We start from the raw sequence: 15,540 nt of genomic DNA, 5'->3' as shown, positions 1-15,540 counted from the left end.
TTTATTTTTTGTAAGTAACTACAACACTGGAGAAAGATGACATATTAGCAGGGGCCATATTTGGGTGTGTACTCAGATGTAACCAGGCGCAGAGGCATGATAAGTTTATCTCCTCCGAGCCAGCCATGCGAAGACCCAAGATGTTTACCAACCCCAGACTTCTGTACTCACTTGTCCCATAGTTGACGCACTTAGGAAAACATGTTACTGTGATAAGATTAAAGGCCCCCTCCACTGGCAAAGTGGCGGTAAAGAGCCTTGCTTTTAGAGCAATGAGAAACACCAACCTTCTCTGTGAGTTCTTGCCCAGTAGAAAAACCAAAGGATATTTTCCAACTCCCCAAGGAGTTGGATGTGGTGCCAGAACACCACAGAATGTCTGCAACACCAGAAGTAATCAGTTCCCATTTTAAAATGGTAGGTCATTCTTGGTCAGGAAAACTGTGTGTCACCACTGTTTATTTCTTTAGGACACAACAGTTTGCTGCTGTAGATGGAGATAAAGCATTAGAAAAGAAGATCAGTTCTGATGTAGGGCCTCGACCCAAAACATCAGCTTCTTCTATTCTCAGATGTTGCTGGGATGTGAGCGCCATGTTATAGGGAGAGGTTCAGCAGGCTAGGACTTACTCCTTTTTTGTTCAGGAGACTGAATTTAGAGATGTGTATGTACAAAACCATGAGGGGAACAGATAGGATCAGCCTTTTTTTTGGAGGGAAGGGGAAACCTAAAGCTAGAGGTGATACATATAAAAGCCAAAGTAAATTTATTATTAATCTATAAAGCTGACATTCACTTTCTTGCAGGCATTTACAGGAAAATAAATAAATTCAATATAATTCATGAAAAATTGTACATAAACAAAGACTGACAAACAACTAATGTGCAAAAGAGGACAAATCATGCAAATAATAAAAAAATACACTTAGTGGTCTCTTATTAGCTACATCTGTATAACGGCTCATTAATGCAAATATCTATTCAGCCAATCATGTGGCAGCAACTCAAGATATTCAGATATAACACCATAAGATATAGGAGCAGAATTAGCCATCGAGTCTGCTCCACCATTTTATCATGGCTAATCCAATTTTCCTTTCAGCCCCAATCTCCTGCCTTCTTCCCGTATCCCTTCATGCCCTGACCAATCAAGAATCTATCAACTTTTGCCTTAAATACACATGAAGAATTGGCCTCCACAGCTGCCTGTGGCAATGAATTCCACAGATTCATTGCTCTCTGGCTTACGAAATTCCTCCTCATCTCTGTTCTAAAACGACACTCCTCTATTCTGAGGCTGTGTCCTCTGGTCTTAGACTCTCCCATCATAGGAACCATTCTCTCCACAACCACTCTATCAAGGCTGTTCACTATTCGATAGATTTCAATGAGGTCACTCCTGATTTTTCTGAATTCTAGTGAATACATCGAACACTCTTCATATACTAAGCCATTCAATCCTGGAATCACTTTTGCAAAACTTCTTTGAACCCTCTCCAGTTTTAGCACATCCTTTCTAAGGGTCCCAAACCTGACTCACAATACTCCAAGTGAGGCCTCACCAGTGTTTTATAAAGTCTCAACATTACAGCCTTGCTTTTATATTCTAGTCCTCTTGAAATAAATGCTAACGTTGCATTTACCTTCCTCACCTGAGACTCAACCTGCAAACTAGCTTTTAGGGAATCCTGCACAAGGACTCCCAAGTCCCTTTACACCTCCGTTTTTGTATTTGCTCTTGTTACGTACCCCGTAACTGGGTCACTTACCAGCAAAGATAGAGAGGTCCGTTGAAGTCTGATGGTACTATGTTTAACAGTATTTATTGATAGAAATACACAAAAATAATATCAATGCAAACACACAGATAATATACGTCATCAATACTAAATCTAAAAGCGCGGGTATAATAATAATCAATAAGAAATAAGCTGTATCATTGTCTAGGGGATAATGAATTGTCCGATGGAAATGTATAATTCGTTCAGTTCATACAGGCTGCCGCCGTTGGGGACCCTGTGTGGCAACTGTTGGAGAGAGAGAGAGAGAGACGGGTTAAAACTTGCCCATTCTGTTTATGATGTCAATCCTTCGAGAGTCGTTGAGAGTTGAGTTCCCCGTTATTAGCTAAAAACCGTTTTTCCGTGGCAAAGGTCACCGATTCCGGGCAAATGGAAGCGGGCGCACGTGGCCTTCCACCGGCTTTCGCTATTACGAAATAATAATATTTCTAGCGTTTCTTCTGGTGCGTCTGAGGGGCTGTTCCCACAGACACTCTTTTTATCCTGACTCACAGGGTCTCAGGTGTCAATCAGGTTGGGGATGATGCAATCCCTCTACCAACCTCCTCCTTGGTTCGTTGCCTGGGGCTTTGATTGCATCATCCAGGATGCAATACACGTCTCCAAGAGACAATAGCCGGTATCAATGGTCCGCCTTTCGGAGGCTAGGACACATTCTAACCCTTTTGTGGATTCTGCATGTCTCTCTCTCATTTCCTGTGTCTCCTGAATTGACTCAATAGTGATCTTTTGATTCTCACAAAGGAGGGGGCTACCCCCGCACCCTTCGGCCCCTCAGAGCTGTGGTACATTCATAACACCCCCTTTCTTCAAAACATTTTCACCAGCAGTGAAAACGAAGTAGTACAGAGTCTTACAGGATTTTAGAATCTAACACAATACAAAAGCTTTTCTTTTCACTACAGAGTAATACAGTTATACATTCAATTCAGCATCTAGATGGTTACCGATTACAATTGTCACTTCCTTTAATATCTTAACATCTTGTACCCTACTAAAGTCTTGTAGCATCAGACTCCAATTGAATAACCACCTATTTTTAGGTCTTATTTTTCTTTAGCCAACAAAACTAGAGTTGTGATCTTAGCTTACGGGTATACTACAACAGTTCATGCAAATACTAATCTTTATGTGGCTTTCAAACTCAACAGGCAGGCTTCCATGGGGGTTGTCTTTTATTATTCACAGGCTTTGTCGAAATCCCTTAAAACTGGTTTCTGCTATTTAAAAATGGCGTCCCCATTAACCCTCGCCTCTTTTCCGGTTAGTTCCCACGTGGGGAGCTCGGGTAACCTGGCAAAATAGGCTTTTGCCCGCTTCTTTCATAGGAGTTATTTTATCAACACTGTGTCCCAAACTTAGACCATCTTCTGAATTTCCACCCAATTCTTTAATTTTACGCAAGTTGCTAGCTTTCTCTTCAGGACCCTTCAGGCTATTAGTTTTCAGTTCGAACTCTTTGTTCAAGCAGCATTTCAAATTCTGCCTTTTCACACCACACTCTGAAATAACAATAGCACGGGGGGCCCCGTCATCTCCCGGCTTAATCTGTAAGCGATCTGCAGGGTTTAAAATTTCTTCATTTGATTTGGGAACTACAGATTTCCCGTTTCCTTCAATAATAATATTTATCTCCCCATTTTTGAGCTCCGCATTAACTTTTAACACACCTTCGAGCACAAACACCTGGGAACTCTCACTTCCCACTATTACCAAGGTTAACCCTTTCTTCACTGAACCAAGTCTATCTGACCCACAAGGACGGCCGTCTCGTTCAACTGAATCAAATACCTCAGGCTTTTTCTGAGCTCCGTTACCAGGTTCAGTGCCACGTGCATCCCCATCTTGGACACATTCAAACGGGACATTGGCCTCTTCCAGGCTTTCAATACCCGTACCCTTTTCAAATTCTAAGTTCCCCTGATCCTCCCAGCTACTCTCTGGGCAACTCCCTTCCGGAGTAAACTCAACCCCACGGGCTGAAACCACCTCATCTGCCAACCCAGCAGACTTCTTCAAGGCAAGGGCACCCTTTTCATCTAGGATTGCCCTCATTTCATTATCGGGAACACCTTTAGAATTTTCAACTTCTTCAAACAGTTCTGCCAAACCAGACAGATCATCCCTGTCCAACTCTGGACCTCTTAACCGCTCTAACGGTTCCTCATCTTTATTTTCTGCCTCTAGAACCTTTCTCCTCACTAAGGGAAGATCTACCTCCTCTCCCTTACCCTCTTTCACTTTACTATTCTTTGTTTTACCACCCTCTAAACCCTCGTGGTACAGGGTTGGTAAAAACGTCTCGGCCAAATCGAAACTGGCCAGATTTAAACTGCTCTCGTTCTCAGCTGCCTCTCTCGACATGCTGCGAGTGACCGCGCATGCGGGATAGATCTTGGAATCTAGGGGTGGAGCCTCAGCACTCACCAGCCAGCTTGTCATCGTCATGGCTGCCCAAACCTTACCACCTGCTAAATCGTTACCCAGAAGGATGTCCCCGTCAGTTCTCGGGAATTCTGATCGCATCCCTATTTCAACGGGTCCAGAAACTAGCTCACAATCCATAATGACCTTATGTAAGGGCACCATTTCTGTCCCTTTTCTTATTCCCTTCAGAGCTACCATTCTCGTCTTGCGACCAAACTCTAGTACCTTATTGCTGATCAACGACAGCTCAGCCCCCGTGTCTCTCCAGATCCGTACGGGAACTGGTGGGTCTCCCTCCCTCACAGACACGGTTCTGTGTGACAGACAGGTCGCAGACCCTTCTCGTACTCTGTCTACCCGGGGCTCTCTTGTCGATTTACTGATTACCAGGGCACATTCGATAGGGACTGCTGCTTTCCCTTTTCCTGTCTCTTTCCTCGGAGCAAAGCACCTAGATGCAATATGCCCCCCCTTTCCACAATTAAAACAGGTCAAGCCCGGAAATCTCTGGCTGTCTGGCCTTTCCCCCTCAACCTTACCACTAGCTCCTGGCGGGACCTCTGCCTCAGCCGGCGGACTTTCTCTATCATTCCCATGGTCTCTTTGGGAACTTTTATTCGAGGAAAACTTTGTCTTGTGGGTTAGGGCATATTCATCTGCGAACCTAGCAAATTCTGAGATGGACTTATTCGGCTTCTCATTCAAATACATCCGGATATCCTCCGAAACACAACCTTTTAATTCCTCAATCAGAATTAACTCCCTGAGACGCCAATAATCCTCGTCCACTATTTCTGCGGTGCACCAACGGTCCAAGAGCACACCCTTCTCATAGGCAAACTCGGTATACGCCTGATTCCACCCTTTCTTTAAATTTCTGAACTTTTGTCTATACGCTTCAGGTACTAGCTCATAACTCTGGAGAATGGCTGCCTTTACTTTGTCATAACTCTCCTCCTCTTCCTCCTCCATGGACAACGCTGTATATGCCCGCTGTGCCTTCCCTTTTAACACACTTTGTAACAACGCCACCCACTGATCTCTGGACCACTTCTGATTCACCGCCACCTTTTCAAAAAGTAAGAAATAACTATCAACATCCGTCTCCTCGAACGGAGGTACTAACCTCAACTCCCGACTAACATTAAACCTCTCCTCTCGGTCTGACCCCTGAACTCGTTGCTCTTGCCTTAACTTCTCCATCTCCAAGTCATGTTTCCTCTGTTTCTCTGCCTCCCTCTCCTTCTCGGCCCTTTCCTTTTCCTTTTCAGCTGCTTCCAGCTGTTTTAACTGAATTTCGTGCTCTCTTTGTTTCTCAGCTCTTTCCTGCTCCCGTTTCACCTCTAACTCCTTTAGCTGGAGCGCATGCTCCCTTTCTCTCTCTCGGCCCTTTCTTTCTCCTTCTCAGCTCTGTCCTGCTCCCGTTTCACCTCTAACTCCTTTAGCTGGAGCGCATGCTCCCTTTCTCTCTCGGCCCTTTCTTTCTCCTTCTCAGCTGCTTTAACTTAATAGCATGTTCCAATCTTAATTTCTCCAACTCTAACTGAGCCATCCCACTAGCTGGTAACTTTTCAGGGATATTTTCCAATACCTCAGCTGCAAACACATTCTTCCCAATATAATACTAAGTTATTGCCCTTCGCACCTCCCGCTTTTTCATTGACAACCTCACCTCTGCGAGGTTTAACCCCTTCGCCAAATTTATCAAGTCTGATTTGGTGGCCGCCTCTAGCACCTCCAGAGTCAGGTTTTCTATAAATTCACCCACGTCCATCTTTGCTGGTTTCCCGTCTGGCTACCCGCGTAATCAGATCCAAGTTTGGACTTACAAGCCCGATTCACTGGCTCCCCAATTTGGTATCAAATCCCGAGACGAGAACCCCAATTGTTACGTACCCCGTAACTGGGTCACTTACCAGCAAAGATAGAGAGGTCTGTTGAAGTCTGATGGTACTATGTTTAACAGTATTTATTGATAGAAATACACAAAAATAATATCAATGCAAACACACAGATAATATACGTCATCAATACTAAATCTAAAAGCGTGGGTATAATAATAATCAATAAGAAATAAGCTGTATCGTTGTCTAGCGGATAATGAATTGTCCGATGGAAATATATAGTTCGTTCAGTTCATACAGGCTGCCGCCGTTGGGGACCCTGTGTGGCAATTGTTGGAGAGAGAGAGAGAGAGAGACGGGTTAAAACTTGCCCATTCTGTTTATGATGTCAATCCTTCGAGAGTCGTTGAGAGTTGAGTTCCCCGTTGTTAGCTAAAAACCGTTTTTCCGTGGCAAAGGTCACTGATTCCGGGCAAATGGAAGTGGACGCACGTGGCCTTCCACCGGCTTTCGCTATTACGAAATAATAATATTTCTAGCGTTTCTTCTGGTGCGTCTGAGGGGCTGTTCCCACAGACACTCTTTTTATCCTGACTCACAGGGTCTCAGGTGTCAATCAGGTTGGGGATGATGCAATCCCTCTACCAACCTCCTCCTTGGTTCATTGCCTGGGGCTTTGATTGCATCGTCCAGGATGCAATACACTAGTCCATCTCCAAGAGACAATAGCCGGTATCAATGGTCCACCTTTCGGAGGCCAGGACACATTCTAACCCTTTTGTGGATTCTGCATGTCTCTCTCTCTCATTTCCTGTGTCTCCTGAATTGACTCAATAGTGATCTTGCGATTCTCACAAAGGAGGGGGCTACCCCCCGCACCCTTTGGCCCCTCAGAGCTGTGGTACATTCATAACACTCTCCATTTAGAAAATAATCAATCCTTTCGTTTCTTCTACCAAAATGCATGACCATACACTTCTCAACACTGTATACCATCTGCCAATTTTTGTCCATTCTCCTAATCTGTCTAAGTTCTTCTGTAGCCTCTCTACTTCATCAAAACTACCTGCCCCTCCACCCATCTTCATAACATCTGCAAACTTTGCAATAAAGCCATAATTCCATCATCCAAATCACTGACATATAATGTGAAAAGAATCAATCCCAACACAAAGCCCTGTGGAACACCACTGGTCACCGGCAGCCAGTCAGAAAAGCCTCCCTATATTCCCACACTTTGCCTCCTGCCATTCAATCACTGCTTTATCCATGCTAGATTCATTCCTGTAATACCATGGACTCATAGCTTGTTAAACAGCCTCATGTGTGGTACCTTGTTAAAGCCCTTCTGAAAATCTAGGCACAACATCAACCGTTTCCCCTTGTTTATCCTGCTTGTTGAGCCTCTAAGTACCCTGAAACCTCACCTTTAAAAATCAACTCCAACATCTTCCCAACCACTGAGGTCAAACTAACTTCCTTTCTTTTGTCTCGCTCCCTTCTTCAAAAGTGGAGTGGGATTTGAAATTTTCCTGTCTTCCAGAACCATTCCAGAATCTAGCGATTCTTTAAAGATCATTACTATGCCTCCACAATCTCTTCAGCCATCTCTTTCAGAACTTTGGAGTGTACACCACCTGGTCCAGGTGCCTTATCTACCTTCAGACCTTTCAGTTTTCCCAGAACCTTCTCTCTAGTCATGGTAATTTCACACACTTCATGCCCCCTGAAACCTGGAACTTCCACCATACTGCTAGAGTCTTCTGCAGTGAACACTGATGCATAATACTTAATCAGTTCATCTGCTATTTCGTTGTCCCCCATTACTACTTCTCCAGTATCATTTTCCAGCAGTCTGATACTCACTCTCGCCTCTCTTTTACACTATATGTATCCGAAGAAACTTTGATATCCTCCTTAATATTATTGGCTGGCTTACTTCCATATTCTATCTTTACCTTCTTACTTACTTTTTTAGTTCCCTTCTGTTCATTTTTAAGTTTCCTAATCCTTTAAATTCGCAATGATTTTTGCTCTAATATTTGCTCTTTAGATTTTATGTTGACTTTGATTTCTCTTGTTATGTTGTGTCATCTTTCCCTTAGAATACTTCTTCCTCTTTGGGATGCATATAACCTGTGCCTTCTGAATTGCTTCCGGAAATTCCAGCCATCATCCCTGCCAGTGTTCTTTTCCAATTATTTCTGGCCAACTCCTCTCTCATCCCTCTGTAATTCCTTTTACTCTACTGTAATACTGATAAGCCTGCTTCTCTTTCTCAAATTTCAGGGTGAATGCGATCATATGGTCACTTATCCCTTAGGGTTCTTTTACCTTAAGCTCTCTAATCAATTCTGGTCCATTGCACAATACCCAGTCCAGAATAGCTGATCCTCTAGTGGACTCAACCATGAGCTGCTCTAAAAAGCCATCTTGTAGGCACTCCAGAAGTTCCCACTCCTATCATTGAACACCAACCTGATTTTCCCAATCTACCTGCACATTGACATCCCCCATGACTATTGTAACTTTGTTCTTCTGGCATGCAATTTCTATCTCCCATTGTAATTTGTATGAGATTTGATATGTCAACAAAAACACTCAAAAACTTCTATAGATGTACCATGGAGAGCATTCTGACAGGCTGCATCACTGTCTGGTATGGGGGGGTGGGGGGGGGGGGTGCTACTGCACAGGACCGATGGACCGAGGGTTGTAAATCTAATCAGCTCCATCTTGGGTACTAGCCTCCAAAATACCCAGGACACCTTCAGGGAGCAGTGTCTCAGAAAAGCAGCATCCATTATTAAGGACCTCCAGCACTCAGGGCATGCCCTTTTCTCACTGTTGCCATCAGGTAGGAGGTACAGAAGCCTGAAGGCACACACTCAGCGATTCAGGAACAGCTTCTTCCCCTCTGCCACCCAATTTCTAAATGGACATTGAACCCATGAACACTATCCCACTTTTTTAATACCTTCCGACCTTATGTCCCCTCATTTGGTTTCATTTTTTACCAACAGAGCAACACCGCCTCCTCTGCCTTCCTGCCTGTCCTTTCGATACTATGTGTATCCTTGGACATTAAGCTCCCGGCTATAATCTGTCAGCCATGAATCCATGATACCTACCGTATCATACCCACCAATCTGCAACTGTGCTGCAAGTTCATCTACCTCATTCCGTGTACTGCATGCATTCAAATACAAAACCGTCAGTCTGTATTGACCCTTCTCGACTTTGTCCACCTTTCACATTCAACTCATCCTGTTGACTGCAACTTTGCCCTTTTAGCAGCCTCTCCTCACTACACATTGTCTCTGTTTGTAAACCAGCTACCTCATCTTCAGCACTATTGCACATCTTTCCTACTTCCTCCATTTAAATAGAGGCAGATTAGGACACTAGTCACACCATGCTCAACCTTTTGATTCCTAACGTTGTCTGAGGTCTTACCAACATCTGCCTCCACAACCTTTCCACTAACTGTTCTGGCACTCTGGTTCCCGTCCCCCCCGCAACTCTAGTTTAAACCCCACCGTGCAGCATTTTAACAAATCTTCTCATAACTGTGTGGGTTTCCTCTGGGTGCTCCAGTTTCCTCCCACATTCCACAGGCATACACGTTAGGTTTAGTAAGTTGTGGGCATGCTACGTTGGTGTCCCCAGCACTTATTCAGACTGTGATGTTCATTGATGTAAATTGATACATTTCATTGTGCATGTGACAAATAAAGCTAATCTTTAATTGGTGAGCCAGAAGAGCTGCCGTGATTGATGTGTCTAGAATTCTGGCCTCTGTGGTCCACTGAATTAATGACTTCTTACTTAACTCCTTGATGGTCAGACCAGTACAGAGACACTGAGCTGGATGGTCCACTTCTCTCAGGACCCTCCTGCTCATTCTTTCTCCCACCTGCTGTTACCCCACACCCACCTCGAACTGCAAAGGTAAACTGTAAGACAGTAAATTGGTTTTTTATTGTCACATGTATCAAGATACAGTGAAAACCTTGTTTTGCATACTGTTTAAAGTTTTGCTTTATTTTTGACATGTACAGTGAAATGCGCTGTCTGCGTCAGCAACCAATGTAATTTTAGATGCTTTGAGGCAGCCAGCAAGTGTCACCACACTTCATTGCATGCCAGTAACTTAGGAACCCTAACTAGCAGAGCTTAGAAATCTGGTGTGCACTGAGGAAACCCACATAGTCATGGTACAGTGATTTTACAGTGAATTTCCTGACAGTGGTGGAACTTGAGCCCTGATCTTCCAGCTGGGCTGTAATAGTATTATCCTAACCACTACCCAACGGTGTTGCCCACAGATCAAATCATTACACAGTGCATTGACTAGAGTAAGGTACAACAATAATAATGCAGAATAAAGCATAAAAGCTACAAAAGAAAGTGCAGTGCAGATAAATGAAAAAGTGCAAGATCAATGAAACATTTTATCCTTTCATGTTATCCTTGCACATCATTCCATCACATCAGTACTTTGGGGTAGTACAAGGGAAACAATAACAGAATCAGTATCAGGTTCACTATCTCTGTCTTACACTGAGTGAACTGTGTTGAACTGTGGCAGAAGTACTGTGCAAAGACATAAATTAAATAGTGGAAAGATAGGAATACTAGGAAAGAGCTCAGAGGTTCTTGAACCATTCAGAAATCTGATGGTAGAGGGCAAGACACTGTTCCTGAATCATTGAATGTGAGTCTTCAGACTCCTGTACCTTCTCCCAATGACAGAGGAGAGAGCATGTTCCGGATGGTGAGTGTCCTTAGGTGTACAGAATGCAGAATAAAGTGTCACAGTTATGAAGAAAGTGCAGTGCAGGCAGACAATAAGGTGCAAGGCTACAATGAGGTGAATGATCCATCTTACTGTACTACGGGGTCATTCAATCGTTTCATAAGAGCGGGCAAGAACTGTCATAGTGTTGTTCGTCCTTTGGAGTCGAAGACGACCACGACTTCTGTCAGGTGGAGGGTTTGTGACTGTGGGTCCGGAGGTGACTGGTGAGGCCAATCCGGGCCCTGAAAGCTCGCCCACATGTGGGACACATGAGGGTAGGTGCTGCAGTGGAAGTGGAGGTAGCTCAAGCCTTGCGCGCGGCGCGTTTCCTCTGAGACTCTACGGTGCGTCTGATTTCTGCTGCATGCGCTCCTTCAGTGGTCCTGCTCCATCAGGTTGGGCGGTCCAGAGCAAGCGATTCCCAGCTACTAAGATTGATGTTGAGGTCTTTGAGGGACACTTTGAGGCAGTCTTTGAAACGTTTCTTCTGCCCTCCAACTGAGTGCTTGCCCTGGCTCAGCTCTCCATACAGCAGCTGTTTTGGTAGTCGACTGTCAGACATCCTGACGACATGGCCAGCCCATCTGGCTTGGGCTTTCTGTAGGAGGGTGTAGACGCTGTGGGTGCTAGCCCGCTCCAGGACCTCCGTGTCTGGGACTTTGTCCTGCCATCGTACGTGGAGAAGTCTGCGGAGGCAGCTCAAGTGGAAGTGGTTGAGCTGTTTAGCGTGTCTGCTGTAGACAGTCCAGGTCTCGCTGGCATAGAGGAGGGTGGTGAGAACCACTGCTCGGTAGACCTTCAGCTTGGTGGTAAGGCTGAGTCCTCTCCGCTCCCATACATTCTCACGGAGTCTCCCAAAGGCGGCACTGGCTTTGGCAATTCTGTTGCTGATCTCTGCATCTATGTTCACCGCTCGTGATAGAGTACTGTCCAGATAACTAAAGCTGTCGACTGCCAGTAGCTTCTGCCCCTTTACTGTGATGTGTGGTTCCTGGTAGGGCTTTCCGGGTGCGGGCTGGTACATAACTTCGGTCTTTTTGGTGCTGATTGTAAGTCCGAAGTTGTCACAGGCTCATGAGAGGCAGTCCATTTCTCGCTGCATCTTCTGCTCTGTGCCGGCGTTGAGGGTGCAATCATCAGCGAATAAGAGGTCTCTGACGACGGTCTCCTTTACCTTTGTAACAGCCTGTAAACGCCGGAGGTTGAATAGCCCACCGCCAGTCCTGTATCTGACGTGTTTAGCATCCTGACAATCGCGGAAGGCATCATTCAGCATAGCAGAGAAGACCATGCTAAAGAATGTAGGGGCAAGAACGCATCCTTGCTTCACACCATTCGTCACTGACTCGTCACCATCATCCAAAACTTTCACCATCATGCCATCGTGGAACTGCCGAACAATCGTGATGAACCTGCTAGGGCAGCCAAACTTCTCCATTATCTTCCATAAGCCATCTCTGCTGACCGTATCAAATGCTGTCGTCAGATCGACGAAGGTCATAAAGAGGTCTCTGTGCTGCTCTTGACATTTTTCCTGGAGTTGGCGTGCAGCAAATATCATGTCGACAGTTCCACGCTCTGCACGGAAGCCACACTGGCTTTCTGGGAGGAGACCTTGCTCAAGGTGTTGGTGAAGGCGATTAAGCAGGACGCGAGCCAAGATCTTCCCAGCTATGGACAGGAGGGAGATGCCCGGTGATTGTCACAAGACTGGCGGTTGCCTTTCCTCTTGTAGATGTGGACTATGCTGGCATCCTTCAACTGTTGCGGGACCTTTCCACATAGACTGGAAGAGCTCAGTCAGCTTCTGCATCATGAATGGGCCTCCTGCTTTGTAGACTTCAGCAGGGATTGCATCTGATCCTGGTGCTTTGCCACAAGAAAGTTGCCTGATGGCTTTTCTGACTTCTTCTGTGGGGAGGTTGTCAAGGTCCAGGTTGATCTCCACCTGAGGTAGGCGAGCAATGGCCTCATCATTGATTTCGGCAGGGCGGTTGAGGACCTGGTTGAAGTGTTCAGCCCATCTCTCCAAAATCTGCTTTTGCTCTGTCAGCAGCTGAGTCCCATCTGCACTGAGGAGGGGGGAGGAGCTAGAGGACTGAGGTCCATACACAGCCTTCAAAGCGTCGTAGAAACGCTTGGTGTCGTGACTGTCTGCGTAGCCCTGGATCTCATCGGCCTTACCAGACATCCTGCATCTCATGGAGTTTCTTCTGCACTGGCGAAGGCATTTATCTTTGCTTGTGATGTGGGATCACACCAACTGTTTCTCTGACAACAGTGCCTGTATCTCCTCGTCGTTCTCAACGAACCAGTCTTGATGTCTACGGATTGCTGGTCCGAGGTGTTTGAGAGCGGTAGAGTAGACGGCATCTCTGAACGCCGTCCACTGCTCTTCAATGCTGGTGTGGTCATCCTGGAGTGTGTCAAGCATCCTGCTATCTAGGTCACGAAATTCTTCTGCAACTATGCTGATCTTCAGCTTGGAGACATTGAGCCTCTTTGCAGTCTTCTGACCTTGGGGTCTTCTCACAGGCAGGATGCGAAGTTTAAACTTGGACACTGTGAGTCGATAATCCGTCCAGCAGTCGGCACCACAGATGGCCTTTGTCACTCTCACGTCTTGCCAGTCCCTCTTTCTGGTGATGACATAGTCAATCAGATGCCAGTGCCTAGAGCGTGGATGCATCCAAGATGTCTTGTTATGGGTAGGGAGGTGGAATAAGGTGTTGATGATGACAAGGTCATGCATAGCGCATGTCTTGAGGAGCAGCAGGCCATTGCTGTTACACTTGCCAATACCACGTCTTCCAAGAATCCCTTCCCAGGTCTGGTAACCTGTCCCCACTCTGGCGTTAAAGACCCCGAGGACAATAAGCTTCTCTGACTGTGGGACTGCTGCTATGAGGGCGTCAAGTTCTTCATAGAACTTATCTTTGATGTCATCTGGGTTGGTCATCGTTGGGGCATATGCGCTGATCAGCGTTGCACTCCTCTTATTGCCAAGTGGGAGCCGAAGCGTCATCAGGCGATCGTTGATGCCCTCTGGAAGCTTGGCAAGTTTACGAGTGAGGTGGGATCGGATGGCAAATCCAACGCCAGCCTCTCGTCGTTCAGTGCTGCTGCGACCGCTCCAGAAGAAGGTGTACCCACCACCACGTTCTGTAAGCTGGCCCTTGTCTGCTAGGTGTGTTTCGCTGAGTGCTGCAATGTCCACGTTATAGTGGGCTAGTTCTTTGGCGACCAGTGTTGTTCTTCTTTCTGGTCTGACAGGCTTGGTGATGTCAAGCAAAGTTCACACGTTCCACGTGCTAAGGTTGAGCACCTTCACTTTCGTCTTCTTTGTAGTTCGACCGCTGAGTGGGATCCCTGCCAGCCGCGGTGTGCTGGCCAGGGTAAGATGAAGCAGGCTATGTTTGAGGCAACTTTTCTAACCCCTTCCTCCATGGAGGTGAGCAGAGTGATTCCTAAAGAGGACTGCTCAGACACCCAGGGGGCTGCCGGGCTCCACTGCTGCTTCATTCCAGCGGAGAACGACCCAATGCCCTGGGCCGCCTGTGTGCAGGTTTGTGACTACAGCTTCCAGTGTATCCACACCTGCTGCTTCGTCACTCACCCATCGCCACAGGACTTGAAGTTTTTTAGTGGAATGGGTTTGGAGTCGTGACTTGCGCTTGACTTGGATTAAAGTGAGGGAGAGTTGCGCAAATCGTCAGCCTCACTCTCTCGTCCCGACCTATCTGTATCCAGTTGCAAGATGGAGTCGAGATGGCTGGAGATAAGTCGGGATGCAGTGGATGGTCAGCAGTGTCCTACGTGTCTCACTTGCGCTCCACAATACTTTGCTGGGTCCGCCTTTCTACTCGTTGGATCGCCAAGTGGTGGTCTCCTCCGCGTAGTCCGTCGAATTCAGTCTTCGCATGCGTAGGTAGACAAGCCCTAACTCACCGAGGGTTTGAGGCCCATCGGCTACCCTCACCAGGTTTTGCTGGCAAGTTGAAGCCGTTGCCCAGGGTGTGGCCACTGTGGCATATAGTGGGCAAGAAGTGATAAGGCCCTTCTTTTGTTTATATCCGCTGTCCTCTGGAAAGGGATTCAAGAGCGAACGTTCGGGCTGGGTGGGATCTTTAATTATGTTGGCTGCTTTGGGCATTGGTATCACTGAACCCCAGCCCCCAACCACCCTGAGTTCAGGGATGGAGTATTGACTGATGGAGGGGAGTTTCTGCAAATACCATATCTGCCCTCTCAGGGTGAGCCAGGGCTGACTAGTGAACATTACTGTCCCCATTCATTTACTGAAGCTAGCAAATCCCTGAAATGGCAAGATGTCTTTTTCTATTACAACACTGCTGCTGATTTTAACACTTTTAATTATTTCATCATTAATTATAATTTTAAACTATATTTGCTTCCATTTCTTATGACTGCAGCATAGCCAGAGCAATAGATCAATTATTATTAAGGATATACAGGACACCAGAACCGGAATTCTCATAGCGGTTTATCGAGGCAAAGAGACACCTGAATTAGGTGAAATAGCACTGGGTATATAGGGCAGTCACATGCTTTTGTAATCAGAGCAGAGGGATGTCTGGTTTGGCATGTTTATAACAGCCACATGTACACACAACCCTCTCTATACTGTATACATGCACACGCACA

General features: G+C 46.1%; 1 protein-coding gene across 1 annotated transcript in view; it reads right to left on the bottom strand.

Moving 5' to 3' along the window:
* Window positions 1-15,540, bottom strand: part of c16h19orf53 (chromosome 16 C19orf53 homolog) — a 355,432-nt gene that overhangs the window by 154,548 nt on the left and 185,344 nt on the right. The window lies entirely within an intron of this gene.

The sequence above is a fragment of the Hemitrygon akajei genome, chromosome 16, assembly GCF_048418815.1.
Source record: "Hemitrygon akajei chromosome 16, sHemAka1.3, whole genome shotgun sequence".
Lineage (NCBI taxonomy): Eukaryota > Metazoa > Chordata > Chondrichthyes > Myliobatiformes > Dasyatidae > Hemitrygon > Hemitrygon akajei.
The sequence above is the reverse complement of the archived record's forward strand: the minus strand, read 5'-3'. Positions and strand labels throughout refer to the sequence as shown.